Consider the following 16,023-nt stretch of genomic DNA (forward strand, 5'->3'; position numbering starts at 1 on the left):
TGGGAGGCAGAGGCAGGAGGATTTCTGAGTTCAAGGCCAGCCTGGTCTACAAAAAGTGAGTTCCAGGACAGTCAGGGCTATACAGAGAAACCCTGTCTCAAAAAAAAAAATAGGTACAACAGAATTTAATGTACTTATGTTTAGGGTAGTCATATTTTCTTGGTTAACTGTTCTCTTGATTAGGGTGAAATGTTCATCTTTTTTTTTTGATACATGTTAATTTGAAGTCTAGTTTGAAGGATATTAGAAAAGCAACATCTGCTTGCTTTCAGGTCTCATATGACTGGAATACTTTGTTTATCCTTTTACTCTAAGATGGCAATTGCCTCTAAAGCTAAGATATGAGCATGTAGCAATAGTGCAATTATATTTGCCTACTCAGTTTAAGAAATTAGAAAATTACTTGTACTACAGCACTTTGAGTTTTTCCTTTCTTCCTTCCTTCCTTCTTCACTCTTCTTCCTTCCTTCCTTCCTTCCTTCCTTCCTTCCTTCCTTCCTTCCTTCCTTCCTTCCTTCCTTCCTTCCTTCCTGACTTCTTTCTTTCCTCCCTCCCTCCCTCCCTCCCTCCCTCCCTCCCTTCTTCCTTCCTTCCTTCCTTCCTTCCTTCCTTCCTTCCTTCCTTCCTTCCTTCCTTCCTTCCTTCCTTCCTTCCTTCCTTCCCCTGTCCTCTCTTCTTCCCTCCTTCCTCACCCCTCTGTTTTTTTTTCTTTCAATATTTATTTATGTATTTGAGAGCTTAGACAAAAGCTAACCAAGAAGCAAACAAACTCAAAAATGTTGTTTGTATCAATGCCTTAAGACGTTACTTATGTGTTATTTTGTAGTAGTAAAGCTTTGCAGGTATAGATCTTGCATTTAGCTATTTGCTGTACGTTGAGGTTTTGAGTTAATGTTTTGTGTATGTTGAGAATCAGTGGTTTATCTGGCCTTTTAAAATTGCATGTAGCCACATAGGTTTTTTGTTTTCTTGTCACACTGATTATTGAGGAATCTATCTTTCTGCCAATTGATATTTTTGGAGCATGATATTAATGTGATTGTAAATGACTTTGGTTGTGTGGACTGACTTCTGCTGCATGCTGTCTGTGAACTTTATATAATAACCCCACTGTCTTGTCTGCTAACGTTTTGTACTGTGTTTTAAGATCAGGTAGTTTTACATGTCCATGAACTTTTTTCACCCTCAGGATATTTTTAAAGCTATTTAGTGTGTTTTATTTTGTGAATATGTGTACATTCTAGGTGCATTTTCTCTTTCTGTGAAGTATATGATGGGTATCTAGATATGAACTATAATATATTTAAAATTAAAGTTTCTTTGTAAATATTTGACAATTAAACAGTACTTGTTCTTTCAATCAATGATTACAATATGTTTGTCACTAATGTCCTTTTAAATTTACTTCTTAAGTATCATAATTGCTATTATAAAGGTTGTCATGTTCATTCTTAAATTTATTCTTACGCATTCTCATGTCTAATGTGAGTGGGGTTGCTTTTTTTTTTTAAATTCCTTCTGAGCAACTTAATAATTAGTCTATAAAAACATGATTGATCTCATTTCCTAAAACTTGACAGAATTCATTGAATGTATTTATTAATTCTATCTTATTTGGGGGCCAAGTTTGGTTTTTCTACATATAAAATCATGTTATCTGCAAACATGAATCATTTGACATCTTTGTTTTTAATGTAGATGCCCCTTATTTCCTTATGTGTTTTTATTGCTTTACCAATACAGAATTGAATATAGATGTTGAAAATGGGAATATTTGTTTTGTTCCTGACCATAGAGATAATGATTTTCTTGTTTTCCATTCAATATGATGTTGGCTGTGAATCTTGATTTAACGTTAGTAATTGGTATTTATCTAGAAAATAATACATTTTATTTAGATTTTCTGATTTTTGTGGGGTATAGGCTTTTGAAGTAAGACTAAATGATTCTTTTAACTTCCCAAGTGTCTGTTGTTATGTATGCATTTTCACTTCTGATTTTGTTAATTGGAAACCATCTCTCTGATTTTTAGTTAGCTAGGCTATAGGTCTACAGGTTTGTCTATCTTGTTAATTTTGTCACAAAGAAAGCAGCTCTTGGTTTTGTTGATTCTTTGTATTGTTCTCTTTGTTCCTAATTGATTGAATTTAGCCCTGAATTTATTCTCCTAGTGGAGAGGCATGGATATCTCTGGAATGGAGAAATAGAATAAATTTTTCAGGTGAAGTGGAGGTGGGTGTGGATAAGAGCAGGAGGGAGAAGGTGCTGGTGCTGGTGGTGGAACAGTGTGTGGGGAGCAACATCTGGAATTTGGAGGCATATGCAAGTGTGGTAGTTACTATTATTCAAAACACACTAGTATGTGTGCATCTAATAGATCAGGTATCTTTATTGATGTGATAGAATAATATTGTTGCAGTTCCTTCCTAGGGGAGACATAAAGAAGGTCTCTTAAGGTCTCAAAGACAAACCAAGGTACAATTCAACCAAAGTCCACATTAGTGAATCAATTACTTTATTGTGGTTACTTACAGAGTATCAGTAAGGAGTTACTTACTAGAGTATGAGTGTTTTTCTTGCAAAATGGCCACTGTGGAAAGTCTCTACCCTGTAGACCTGGTGACTTTTCCATAGCCAGATAAGTGGAGATCACACCCACTATCTTCCATATATTCTACCTCCTCTCTGAAACTTCTTCAAGTTAGGGAAGAATTATATACAACAGGTGGTATGGAGCTTCTGGACACTCAGATGACCCTCTCTGCTCCTCTATCAGTATCTCAGTAGCTTAGGCTGCACGGTTTATGTTAGGCATTGTAGCTGGAGTACAGATTTTTCAGGTAGTGTGTGCTTGTGGTTCTTGAACTGGGAACACTGAGCAAAGCTCACCTACGTACCATTCAGTATAACAACACAAATAATATTACCCCAGCAGCCCAAGCTGCTGAAACACTCATAGACATCATCAACACTGATCACAGTATCCTAGTACGTGGAGCTGAGCCACAGTAATGAACCCAGATATGGTTGTGTTAATATTCAATATGTGTAGGTGACTTCAGGCTCTAAACTCAGTTTCTTATGTATGAAATGAGGATAGATATACAGCCAGAGTGCTGGTAAAATGTTGGAATGAATAGAGACAATGTAACATTCACATCACAGAGCAAAGGATGTACTGATGTCATCAGAATCTTCCACATCATCATCCTACCAGAAGGCAAGATTACAAGAAGTAGCAGTAAAAATATAGTACATAACACTGGAGTGAAGAAAGGTGTACTATTTGGTGTTTGAATTTTAGATGACCTGTTTAAGACATCCTTTTCTCTACTGCTTTAGGGTAATTAAAATTATTAGAACTGAAATATAACCTACAATTTCTCATGTCTACATTAATGCAATAAAATGGTGTTTGGAATATTGGACAAATATAAGAAAATTTGACTGAAAATCATAGTAGGGAAAAGCAGAACTTGTAATTTCTGAGTAGAACACAAAATGTATGGTGTAAAAATAGTTTGCACATTTCCCTTTAAAAATGTTTTTATGAAATCATTGAGAATTTCATGCAACTTATTTTGAATACATTCATCTTCTTCTGCTCGCCCGGATTACACCCTCAGTTTTCCATCTCTTCACACTAAACCTTGGGTTTTCTTCTTTTTTTTTCTTCTTTTCCTATTGAGGTGAGCTGTCACTGTCACTGTCACTGTCACTGTCACTGTCACTGTCACTGTCACTGTGAGTTTGCATTTGGAGCTTCCCTAACTCTTTACTCCTGATAAGTCAAAGAGGAAGCTTCCTTCCCAAGCTGGAGTTCTTTCTTTCCTGTATTCCTTGTGTCAGTGGATAAATATGGGTTTATCATCTAAGGCATTAAGGAAAAACAACAACAACAACAAACAAACAAACAAACCCAAACCATCCCACATACCCCACAAATCAACAAACTGAATAACTAATTGTGAATAGATTTTAATGAAAAAGAAGATTCAGATCAATTTGAAATATTCTTTTAAATAAAGTCATGACAGTGTTCTTAGTTATAAAGGTTATGAGCATTATGAATACATGTATCACAATTTAGTTTGCATTCAATATTATCTGTCCGTATTTTAGTCTTTTAGGTGGTATGAGTGAATCATCATGATTTTGAGAAATCATGCCTTCAGGAAGAGGAAATTAGGCATAATTTCAAGTTGATTTAGTCAGATGAAGTCAAGGACTAGTAGATATAGTAATATAGAGTTAACTGAAGGAAAAAAACCTCTGGGAAAAAATGACCAGATTTTTTAATCAATATAATTCCATCTAACTTGATACACAATATTTAGGATCTTTCTCTGCAGAAGAAATACTTTAGTAAAGAAAGTCACTTAAAAAAAAAAAAACCAAAACAAAACAGAAGCCAACAACTGTGGAACCGAGACAGCTAAAATGAAAGCAAAATTTGTGCAAAGCCAGCATGTTCTGAGATACATGGATACTTCTTTAGAGGGCAAGCTATTAAATTTAATTTGCAAAAGGGCAGAGAATGCTTATGAATCTTTTAGCACTCCAAAAATCTGACTTATGAGTGAGCAAAGTCACGCACACTTGCTCATTATCAAAGACTATCAGAAGAACTTGGTAAAAGGTTAGAGACAAACCACAAAATTGGTTAGAAAATGAGACGTTTAGGAAAATGAATTGAATTGAGGTTATTTTGCCTGAAGCATGAAAAACTAATGAGAACGTTATTTGCCATCCATTTATATTATCATTATTTTATAGTTTACAAATAATATATGCTTATACAAATATTCATGTTGCACATAAATATACCTGCCCATAGTGAAGATCACCTGCCATTCCCAGCAGTGGCCTCCACTAACAGCCTATTATCCAACTTCATATATTCTTGGATACCTTCCCTATACAGTTTTTAAAATACTAGGTATGCTCTTAATTAATAGGTTTTTTTTTTTCAAATTCCCAAACTTAATATGTTTCCAGAGAAGAGAGTTTTGGAGAAAGGAGAGAAGCCATATTTAGTAGAAGGCAGGTAAAGTAGTACAGGAAACATTGGAAACATTTTGAACATTTCTCTCCAGAACATTGAGTCTATAAGATTATGATGAAAGCTAGTTCCTCCCCTGTTCTCTACACGACCAGACTTGAGTATGGAGGGGAAGGGCAGAGTTCATGCCAATCTGGAAATTTTATCTGTGGCAAACATTTAGGTAGCCAGACCCAAAGGTGAATCCATTGAGTGCCTCTTTGAGAGTAGAAATTTGCATATTTGTTTTGAATAGAACCAAAAAAAGATGTAAAAGATGTATTTTACATGGTCTGACAGTACTCCTGAGCAGTAATGCCTGAACTGTGTGTGTCTAGGTGTCTTTATGATGAGAAAATGAATCTTATTTGTTTATGATTGTCATTAATTCCTACTTCCAGTACCTGAGGGTGTTCCTAAGAGAAATGATGTTAAAGATTTTTATTTTACTTGCTTAGATAATACTGATGAATAGCCTCTACATCTGGCTTCCTCTTATAGATGCAAGAAACCTATCAAGTAAAATTCTTCTATGTTGGAATCTTGTTAGGGGATGATGGGAATTCTTTTATTTTTAATGTCCTACTATGTAAAAGAGACTTAATAAATGATAAAGTCATCTTAGAAACATTTGAGAATATGTTAAAAGTCATGCATAAGTGATCAGCAAACTAGCGGGGTGCTAAGTCTGGAGTCAGAAAAAGCCAAATTCAATCTTGTGACCAACAAATTGTATCATGAGGACTAGAGAAACCATTCAGTGGTTAAGATTCCAAACCCACGTTTGGTTCATAAGCTATGTCCATGGCTGGCTTACATCTGTAACTCCTGTGACTCCAGGGGACCTGGTACCTTCTCTTTGCCTCTTCAGGCAAATTCATTTAAAATGCTCAAATCATCTCTTACATACATGTCATTATAAATAAAAAATAATCTTTAACAAAAATTATATATTTTTCTTTTTTTTTAATTAGGTATTTTCTTCATTTACATTTCCAATGCTATCCCAAAAGTCCCCCATACCCTCTCCCCCCACTCTGCTACCCACCCACTCCCACTTCTTGGCCCTGGCGTTCCCCTGTACTGGGGCATATAAAGTTTGCAAGTCCAATGGGCCTCTCTTTCCAGTGATGGCCGACTAGGCCATCTTTTGATACATATGCAGCTAGAGTCAAGAGCTCCGGGGTACTGGTTAGTTCATAATGTTGCTCCACCTATAGGGTTGCAGACCCCTTTAGCTCCTTGGGTACTTTCTCTAGCTCCTCCATTGGGGGCCCTGTGATCCATCCAATAGCTGACTGTGAGCATCCACTTCTGTGTTTGCTAGGCTCCGGCATAGGCTCACAAGAGACAGCTATATCAGACCACTTACCATCATAAAAATTTTATATTTTGAAGTAAAGTGAAGTCAGCTGAACAGGAAAAGGCAAGTCTGCTGGCTTTGGACCCACTACAGCACAATAGTTAACAGTGGATTCTGTGGAATGCCTGTGTTTTTACTGAGGTCACTTTCTAGCTAGGAGTCTTTGGAAGAATTCACCTCAGCACATTCTGTCTTTATATATCCCATGTAAAATGCATAGCAGGAGAGTACCTATTCTAGAGTGTTTTCACAAATATTAAAAAAAGATACTTGCAAACTTTATATGCCCCAGTACAGGGGAACCCCAGGGCCAAAAAGGGGAAGTGGGTGGGTAGGGGATTGGGGGGTGGGTATGGGGGACTTTTGGGATAGCATTGGAAATGTAAATGAGGAAAATACCTAATAAAAAATAAATAAAAAAAGATATATATATATATATATATATATATATATAATTTTCTTGAAAGAAGTGCCTGATTATTTGTAAATGATCAGTTTACCTTTTTCTTTAGAATTCTGTCCCATGCATAATACTCACATAATTTATTAATTATTTAATTTATTCTCCTCCAAATTTCCTTTCAGTATTGTTGCAGGAACTTCAAACATATCCACATACATTTTACTGGTGTTCTCTTATTTTTCAACACAGCTCAATACTTTTATAACATATTTCATCTGTCTTATATTCATGTATCTGTTTAGATATCAAATAATTTATAAAAGACTTCTGAGTAAACTACTTAAGACCATTGAGCTTGAGCTGAAAATAGCATTGCCTAGAGGGAGCTGTAGGTACTCTACAAATAGTGCAATCAAAACCAAATTCTGTAGTCCAAAGTGTTTCCTGCCTTTCAATTCTGTAACCAGAAGAGAAAATGAACCTGATCAAGACTCCTAGACAGTAACAGGAAGACTAGAGCAGGTCTGCCAAGGAAAGCTACAGACACAGAATAGGGCCAGCCTAACAGAGAGGTTATATGTGCTATAGGTCAAAGTTAAAGAAATAGGGCTACCCAAGTCTTTTGAAGACCTGCAAGTTTGACCAGACATAGACCTTCAGGATCTGATATTTTTCCTGCTAGATTTTGGTCTCACTTTAGCCTGATCATTCCTTGTAATGCTCAGATTCTTCCATTATGGAATAGAATCTCTCTGCCACTGTATGCCTGAAGGAGGTAACATGCCTTTGAATTTAAGAGCTTTCCTTGATTTTCAAGTGAGATGTAGACTTGGGGCTATTAAACTGCTGGAACTGTCAAAGACTGTGGAGACTTTTGAAGATGTATTATATATTACATGAACTGATAATGAGATGTCGAGGACACAGGGGTGGAAACTTATGATTTAAAGTGATGTGTTTAGCTGTTAAGTTGTCAAGGGGTGGAGCTGTGGTGGTTAATCTCAGTTGCCATCTTTATCACCTGAGAGAAGAGGGATTACTCTGATTAATTGGAGTAGGAAGGTCCACCCATGGTGTGAGGCACCTGGATGGTATACTAGAGACAGGAAAGGGTAAGGTAACATCTATCCTTCTCTCTTTCTCAGCTGTGAATGTAATGTGAAAAGTTACCTTAAGCCCAGCTACTCTGACTTCTCTACTACTGTGATGTGAAACTTTGAGCCCAAATGAATGCTTTCCTGCTTAAGTTGCTTTTGTTAGGTTATGTTATCATAGCAATGGGAAAATCAACTAAAGATGAAATCTGGCTATGTGCCCAAAATGTCTGCTTGAGGAGTCCCCACTCAACTCTTCCTACCTATACGCTTAGAGTTAGTACAGTTGTCCTCCAGGTTAGAACGTCAGGCTTGTTTTGCCTAGACTCCTGAACCATTCATGTCCTTGAAAAGGGACAGAGCAAAGAGCTGCGGGGGTGGGGGTGAGGGTGGGGGAAAGAGACATAAAAACATTCCTAGTAACATTTTGTAGTTATTTAATAAAAATTTCAAAGGGCTTTTCCTAAGAGAGATGCTTGTGAGGTTTTCTTTTAAACTTAAACTGCAAGACATGGTAGTCTCATAAAATTTACATGTGCATAAAGTAATTTATATGTGCTAATATAGAAAACATCTGTGATCTCGGACATGAATTATGTAACCTAAAGGTAGTCATACAAGTCCCACCCGATGAGATGTTCTAAGTAGGGGAGCGTACCAGGCATTTTGCTAACTGATACACTAATCTGAATCCTAGGAGGAATGTCATGGGCATAACTCCATTGTAGGGGACTCTGCCTTGTGGTAACTGAGGAACCAGTTTAGCGCTTCCTAGACTCCAGGATCACCACCTTCGTCTTGCTCATCTCCTTTCCTTGATGTTAGTCCCTGATCCTCAGACAAGCTTTCTAACAGGGACCTTAGAGGAGTCTACCCTGGCCTGAGTCTCAGGTAGGAAGTTTTAATATCCCCCTTGTGCTCTCCATTATGACATCACCAGACATACTCTTAATCTGGAAACAGCCTGCCTCCTACAGGAGTCCTGCTACCACCTACTTGTACTTCCTGGAGACTCTGATTCTTGGTATAGATCCCAGTTCCCTGAGCTTTGCCCCATAGGAAAAGGCATTTTCCTATGCGTTTTCCTCAGCATTTCCACCTAGGAGACCATCTGAAATCTTTAATGTCATCCACCTACCCATCCACACAAGCATTCTTTGCCAGGGACTCCATAGGTACCACACTTGCCTAGGATCCAGATAGGGCAACAGACATCAAAGAACAGAAAGAACACCCACCCACTAAAGAAGACTGGATACAAACATCAAGAAACACCTCATATATCATTAAATCCAGATATCTAGATCCCAGCACAAAAATACAATCGTGAACAGTCAAGGAAATAAGCCTCCTCTTTAAGCCTGCAATTTTGTTACAGTAGTAAAAAGTGTAATACAGCTGAAACATAAGACAAGGTCTTTAGAATAGCAATTATGAATATCTTCAAGGACCTTGCTTTAGAGTTTTTATTATTTTGACAAACAGCATGACCAAAAGCAAATTGAGAAAGAAAGCATTTATTCAGCTTTCAGTTTCAAATTGCTGCTCATCAACTGAAGGAAATCAGGATAGGAATTGGGCAGAAACCTGGAGGTTCGAGCCTATGTAGAAGCCATAGAAGAATGCTGCTTACAAGTTTGCTCTTTGGGCTTGATCAGAACTACCATCTCAGGGACAGCACCACCCACAATAGGCTGGGACCTCCCCCATTGATCACTAGTTGAGAAAATGCCCCCACATCAGGATCTCATGCCTACATTTTCTCAACTGAGACTCCTTTCTGTGTGATGACTCTCTAGCTTCCATCAAGTTGACACACAAAACCAGCCAGTACAGACCTTAAAGAGTGAACAAATATATCCCTCAATGAAGTCCGTGAAAACATAAGTTGAATAAAATAATAAAAACAATTCAAGCCATAAAAGTAGAATTTAAAAAGGAAATAAAATCACTAAAGAAAACACAAACTGGATGGTGAAATTTACAGACACGTGGATGGAACTAGAAAAATATCCTGCATGAGGTAACTCAGATCCAGAAAGGGAAACATGGTTTGTGCTCATTTATAAGTGGTTATTAGCTGTTAAGGATAATCAAGATACAATCCCCAGACCCAGAGACAAGGAGAGCTCAAGCAGGGACACATGAATATCTCTGGGAAGAGGAAATAGATTTCTCAGGTGTACTGGAGGCAGTGGGGATTCGACTAGGAGGAATCAATTAGTGGTGGTGGTAGAGGGAGAGAGTATGTGGGGAGATGACTGGAATTGGGGGACAAGCTAGAAACCTAGTGCAATGGAAACTCCTTGGAATCTATGAGGGTACCACTAGCTAAGACTCCGAGTAATGGCAGATACAGAGCCTGAACAATCCATCTTCTGTCACCAGGCAAGGATTCCAGTGGAGGGCCCAGGATAGCAACTCAGCCATACAACCTTAGACCTATAATTTGTCCTTGCATTTGCGTGCAAGATGTACTGAGGTAAAGATGGCACAGAAATTATGCGACTGGCCAACAAGTGACTGTTCTAAAGTAGAAACTTAAGGGTTCTTTGGAAAGTTGTGTTGGATGATGTTTTGCTAAAGCAGATACATGAAGGAATGTTTCACTGAAGCAGACACAGGTAAAATGATGTTCTGCTAAAACAAGAATGTGAAAGGACATGTGATGAAGGATTCTTTGATAACGACACATTGCATAGTTGAGCTCCATTTGTCCAGACTCCATAGAGAGAAATGCACCAAAACCCATCTGGCACTATGCCAAGGATTCTTGCCACTTCTGAGGACTCAGGCAGATTGGTAGAGTGATGTCAGCTGAGACAGACTCATAGGCTGAGGCAAGACACATGATGAGGCAAGACCCACGGAGGTCAGCTGATGTTTGAAGGGAGTATAAATAGTTCCTAATAGAGTGTGACAGGAGCTTGAGGCTTTGCTTGGCAAGCTTGGTTTGCTGGTAGAGCTAGTTTTGAATGCTTGTTACATGTGTTCATGTTGTCACATCTTCACTGATCTTCACTTCACTGAGAAAGGCACACCAGAGAACCTTTCTTGGCATTCCTGTTGGCCCTGTTTGCTCCTTCTGACATGTGCCAATTCTGTTGAGGTCTAGCTGTTCTTTCTAGGTTGTGCCAATGCTGCTGCTATCCCGACACCACCAAATTGTAGTGTTGGTGTATCCATGAACTCTTCGTGAATAGATCAATCTACTGCTGCTGACCTATGAACTGAACTGTTGATTTCCTGACAGTGCAGATGGGATTTGCTCAAAAGAACCATTTCTAAACAGGTCCACTTCCCCTGTATCCTTTCTCTTCTACTACCTCTGCTGGGTGGTGGGCTAGAAGGGAGGTTAAATCATTTAAGAACCATCATTAAAAATAGGTTTTGAAAAAAATTAAAGTTATACTGGTCCAACTAGAGATTCATGCCATGAGAAGGAGTCCACATCTGACCCTGCCTGAATGGCCAGAAAATGGAGATTGGACATCCTGGATACCTAGGATAGAAGCAAACAAAACCAGCATAAATAAATAAATAAAATTAAAAAAAAGAAAAAAGAAAAAAGTCAATGAAGTTATTTCTAATGGCACTCTGCTCTATTTATAGACAGAAGCCTAATGTTATCATCATCAGAGGGGCTTCATCCACCAACTGATGGAAGCTCATGTAGAGATGCACAACTAAACATTAGACTGGGCTCGGGAAATTCTACGGAAGCGGACTGTGGAATCGAGAAGGTTCAAGATCACCATAAGAAAATCCACAGTATCAACTAAGCAGGAATTATAAGGGCTCACAGAGACTGAAATGACAATCAGGGAGTCTGCAGGATCTGTGCTATCTCTGCATATATGTTATGGTTGTGTGGCTTGGTGTTATTGTGAGACACCTAACAGTGGGAGTAGGGGTATCTCTGCCTGCTCTTGGGACCCTTTTCCTCCTACTGGGCTACCTTGCTGAGCTTTTTGTTGTTACTGTCATTATTTTGAGGATAGTTAGTTTATTACTATGAAACATACAAAAAATTAGAAACTGAATGGTTTCTGACAACAAATAATAACTCTCCTTTTTTGTCAATGCATTTGGTCAGATGAGGTCTTGACATTAAGTAAAAGGGTTTGTTTTTCTACAAGGATTGTTCTAGTCTTAGTATAACTTGCTATACCATGTGTGGATGATAACACTGGGAGGAAAAGTGGATCTGAGGGAGAGAGGATGTATGTCAGGGAAGGAGGAGTGGGAGGAGAGGGAGAGGGAAATCTGCTGTAGGAATGTAATATATGAGGGAATAATAAATAAATAATATGTTGCAGTGCTATATGGAGTAAATAAGCCAATATTACAGATTAATAATAAAAAAAAGACAAAAAGAAAGACAGACAGACAGAAAGAGAAAATCAAAACTGTTCTAAAACTGGAAATGAAAACATTAGGAAGTAAAAAAAAAACCCCTCAGAATTCTGTCTCACCAACCAACAGAGTGCAAGACACAAAAGAGAGATTCTCAGGTGTTGAAGACGTGGTAGAAGAAATGGATATCTTAATCAGGCAAATGCTAAGTATTTCTAAAAATCCTCATATCAAACCATCCAGGAGATCTGGGACACTATAAAAAGACCAACATTATGAAAAATAGAAATAGGAGAAGAATAGGGTAGGAGAAGAAACACTGGCCAAAAGCCCAGAAAACATTTTAAACAAAATCATAGAAGAAAATTTCTCAATCTGAAGAAGGAGGTGCCTGTCAAAATATAAGAATCATAAAGAATACCTAGTATTGTTAAAACCAGAAATTACTTGCTACACAGAATAAAAACAAAGTAAGGCAAAACACTAACTATATAGAACAAAGAAGGAATATTAAAGTTGCAAAAGAAAAGGACCAAGTATCATATAATTCAGGTCCATATAATTAGGTGCTCAGAGAGCACCTGATGCTCTCTGCTCCTCTATGTTCCAGAGATAGCTCATCTTCTGGTACAGTGCCAGCCTTGTCCTATAGACATAATGGTGAAGGTCAGAGTGAATGAATTTGTCTGTACTAAGTGCCTGGTTTCCAGGGCTAGCTTCTCATATGCATCTGGAAAAGTGGAGATAGTTGCCATCAATGACTCCTTTATTTACCTCAACTATGTGGTCTACATGTTCCAGTATGTTTCTACTAATAGCAAATTCATTGGCATAGTCAAGGCTTGAGAATTGGAAGCTTATCATCATTGGGAAGCCCATCACCATCTTCCAGGACCAAGACCCCACTAACATCAAATGGGATGATGCTGGGGTTGAGTATGGCCTGGAGTGTACTGGCATCTTCACCACTGTGGAGAAGAAGGGTGTGGCCAAAAGAGTCATCATCTCTGCCCCTTCTGCCGATGCTCCCATGTTTGTGATGGGTATGAACCAGGAGAAGTCTGACAACTGCTCAAGATCGTCAGAAATGCATCCTGCACCACCAGCTGCTTAGACACCCTGGTCAAGGTCATCCATGAGAACTTTAGCATCATGGAAGGACTCATGACCATGGCCATGTCATCTCTGCCACTCAGAAGACTGTGGATGGTGCCTCTGGAAAGTTGTGGTGTGATGGTCTTGGGGCTGCCCAGAACATCCCTGTATCCACTAGTAATGTCAAGGCTGTGGGCAAGGTCATCCCAGAGATAACCTGGAAGCTACTGGCATAGCCTTCTGTGTTTCAACCAGCAATGTATCCATTGTAGATCTGACATAGTGCCTGGAGAAACCTGCCAAGTATGATGACATCAAGAAGGCAGTGAAGCAGGCATCTGAGGGCTCACTAAAGTTCATCCTGGGCTACACTGAGGACTAGGTTGTTTCCTGTGACTTCTACAGTAACTCCCACTCCTCCACTTTTGATGTTAGGTCTGACATTGCTCTTAATGACAATTTTGTAAAGCTCATTTCTGGTATGACAATGAATATGGGATCCAGCAACAGGGTGGTAGACCTCATGGCCAACATTGCCTAGAAGGAGTAAGAAACCCTGGACCACCCACCCAAGCAAGGACACTGAAAGGAAGAGAGAGGCCTTCAGTTGCTGAGGAGTCCCTGTCCTAACTCTGCCTCCAACACTGAGCATCTCCCTCACAGTTTCCATCCCAGACATCCATAATAATTGGAGGGGCCTAGGAAGCCCTACTGTCCACATTAATAAAGTTTGCTGCATCAACCCCCCCTTCCAAAGAATAAAACTCAACTTCTCAGTGGTAACTCTGAAAGCTAGGAGGGCCTGGATGGATGTTCTACAAACTTGGAGAATCCCCAGATGCCAGAGCAGACTACTATGTCAAGCAAAACTATCAACACAACCAACAGTGAAAGAAAAATTCCATAATCAAACCAAATTTAAACAAGTTTTATTTACCAATCCATCTCTATAGAAGACACTAGAAGAAAAGCATCAGTCTACATAGGTTAAACGACATAAGAAGACACAAGGAATAAATAACTTTTTGCCAATAAATGGAAAGTAGGGGATACACACAATAACAACAAAATAAAGAGGAATCAAGTAATGCTGTTCATTGATGACTCTCAATATTAGTGTTCGCAGTTATCCCATAAAAAGACACAGGCTAACAGATTAGATTGGAAAACTGGGGGCATGTGTCTACTTCCTTTCTCAGCACTGGGGAAACCTCAGTTGGCACAGACCCTGTGCATGCTGCCACAAACTATAAGTGCTCCAGGCCCCAATGTTTAGAGAGCCCCGATGCTTAGAGAAGGTGTCTTCCATACCCTCTAGCTCTCCCAATTTTCATGCCTCTTCTTCCTTAGGTTTCCTGAACTCTGAGAGGAGAGATTTGATGGAGACATCCCATTTAGAACTTAGTGTTCCAAGGTTCCTTACAATTGTAACAGGGCCTCAGACATTAGTAGTCTCTCAGACCTTATGACTTAATGATGGAAGTATGATTCAAGACATAAAACTCTACACCACCTGCCAAAATGAAAACAGAGACCCAATCCATCAAAGTCCTTAGTTCTGGGAAAAACTTTAAATGTACTAACCTTGCTTTTTTTTTTTTTTTTGTCTTTCGTAGTTCTGCTTCTGGCTAACTGTTCTTGTTAACTGAAGTATGTCAACCCAGAATGTTGTGGCTGTGCTTAAAAGCTCACCCTGAGAAAAAGGCTTTGAACTACACTGGGATTCTGAACAGCTATTATAGTCATTGGCCAGCTATTCTATTGGCTTTAAACAGTGACTGACTAGTAGACAGATCACAATATTCTCTGCATGTTGCCTGACTGTGTGTCTCTATATTTGTTCCCATCTGCTACAGAAAGAAACTTCTTTGATGATGGCTGAACAACACACTGGTCTATGCGTGTAGCAGATGTCATTAGGAGTCATTTTATAAATATATTACTCTAGCAAAACAGAAGTGCTTGGTTTTCTCCTAAGTCCCTGGTTAATTCAGTCTCAGGTTGTTGGCCACCAGAGCAGTATTGGGGATGGAGTCCATCTCATGGAGTGGGCATTGGTTGGTTACTCTCACAAGCTGTGTGCCTCTATAGACCATCTTGCAGGCAGGTCATCATTGGATCAATTTTTTTGGTAGCTATTTTGATGTTTAACTTCCTTTGGTAGCATGCAAGAGATCCTTCTCGTATCATGAACACTAATTAGTAGGTGAAGGCTCTAGGTAGTCACTTGCTTAACTTCTCTCTGTGTTGAAAGACAGGTACCTTGAAGGAAGATGTTTCACATGTAATTCTGGAAGATCTAGGGTACTGTACTATTTTTCAACATAGTCACATAGCATTAGCATTATGCCATAAAGCCTCCTTAAGTTGGCCAAGTTAGAAGAGTCCTTTATTGTCCTTACACTAAATTGACTCTGTCATGGTTTCTAATTAGATTAATAATGGGACATTTTATTTCTCACAATTTTCTCCCTGAAGAGGATTGCAGTTTTGAAAGTGTTTGATTTGACCTTTAGTTTGTAATTTATTTCTTGTAAAGCAAAAGTTAGGATTAAATTATACAATTTAGATAAAATCATGAGAAAGCAATGTAGATTGTGACTGTCCTATGAAAAGTAAGCTGACTGGTTTTATATGTGCAGCTACATATATGCAGTCCTGTGCATTTCCC

At 38.7% G+C, this 16,023-nt stretch overlaps 1 pseudogene; it reads left to right on the forward strand.

The window, feature by feature from the left end:
• Positions 1-12,914: 12,914 nt before the first annotated feature.
• LOC110295671 (glyceraldehyde-3-phosphate dehydrogenase pseudogene) lies at positions 12,915-13,635 on the forward strand (annotated as a pseudogene).
• Positions 13,636-16,023: the final 2,388 nt, after the last annotated feature.

The sequence above is a fragment of the Mus caroli genome, unplaced genomic scaffold (assembly GCF_978045245.1).
Source record: "Mus caroli unplaced genomic scaffold, Mus_caroli_1 scaffold_1, whole genome shotgun sequence".
Lineage (NCBI taxonomy): Eukaryota > Metazoa > Chordata > Mammalia > Rodentia > Muridae > Mus > Mus caroli.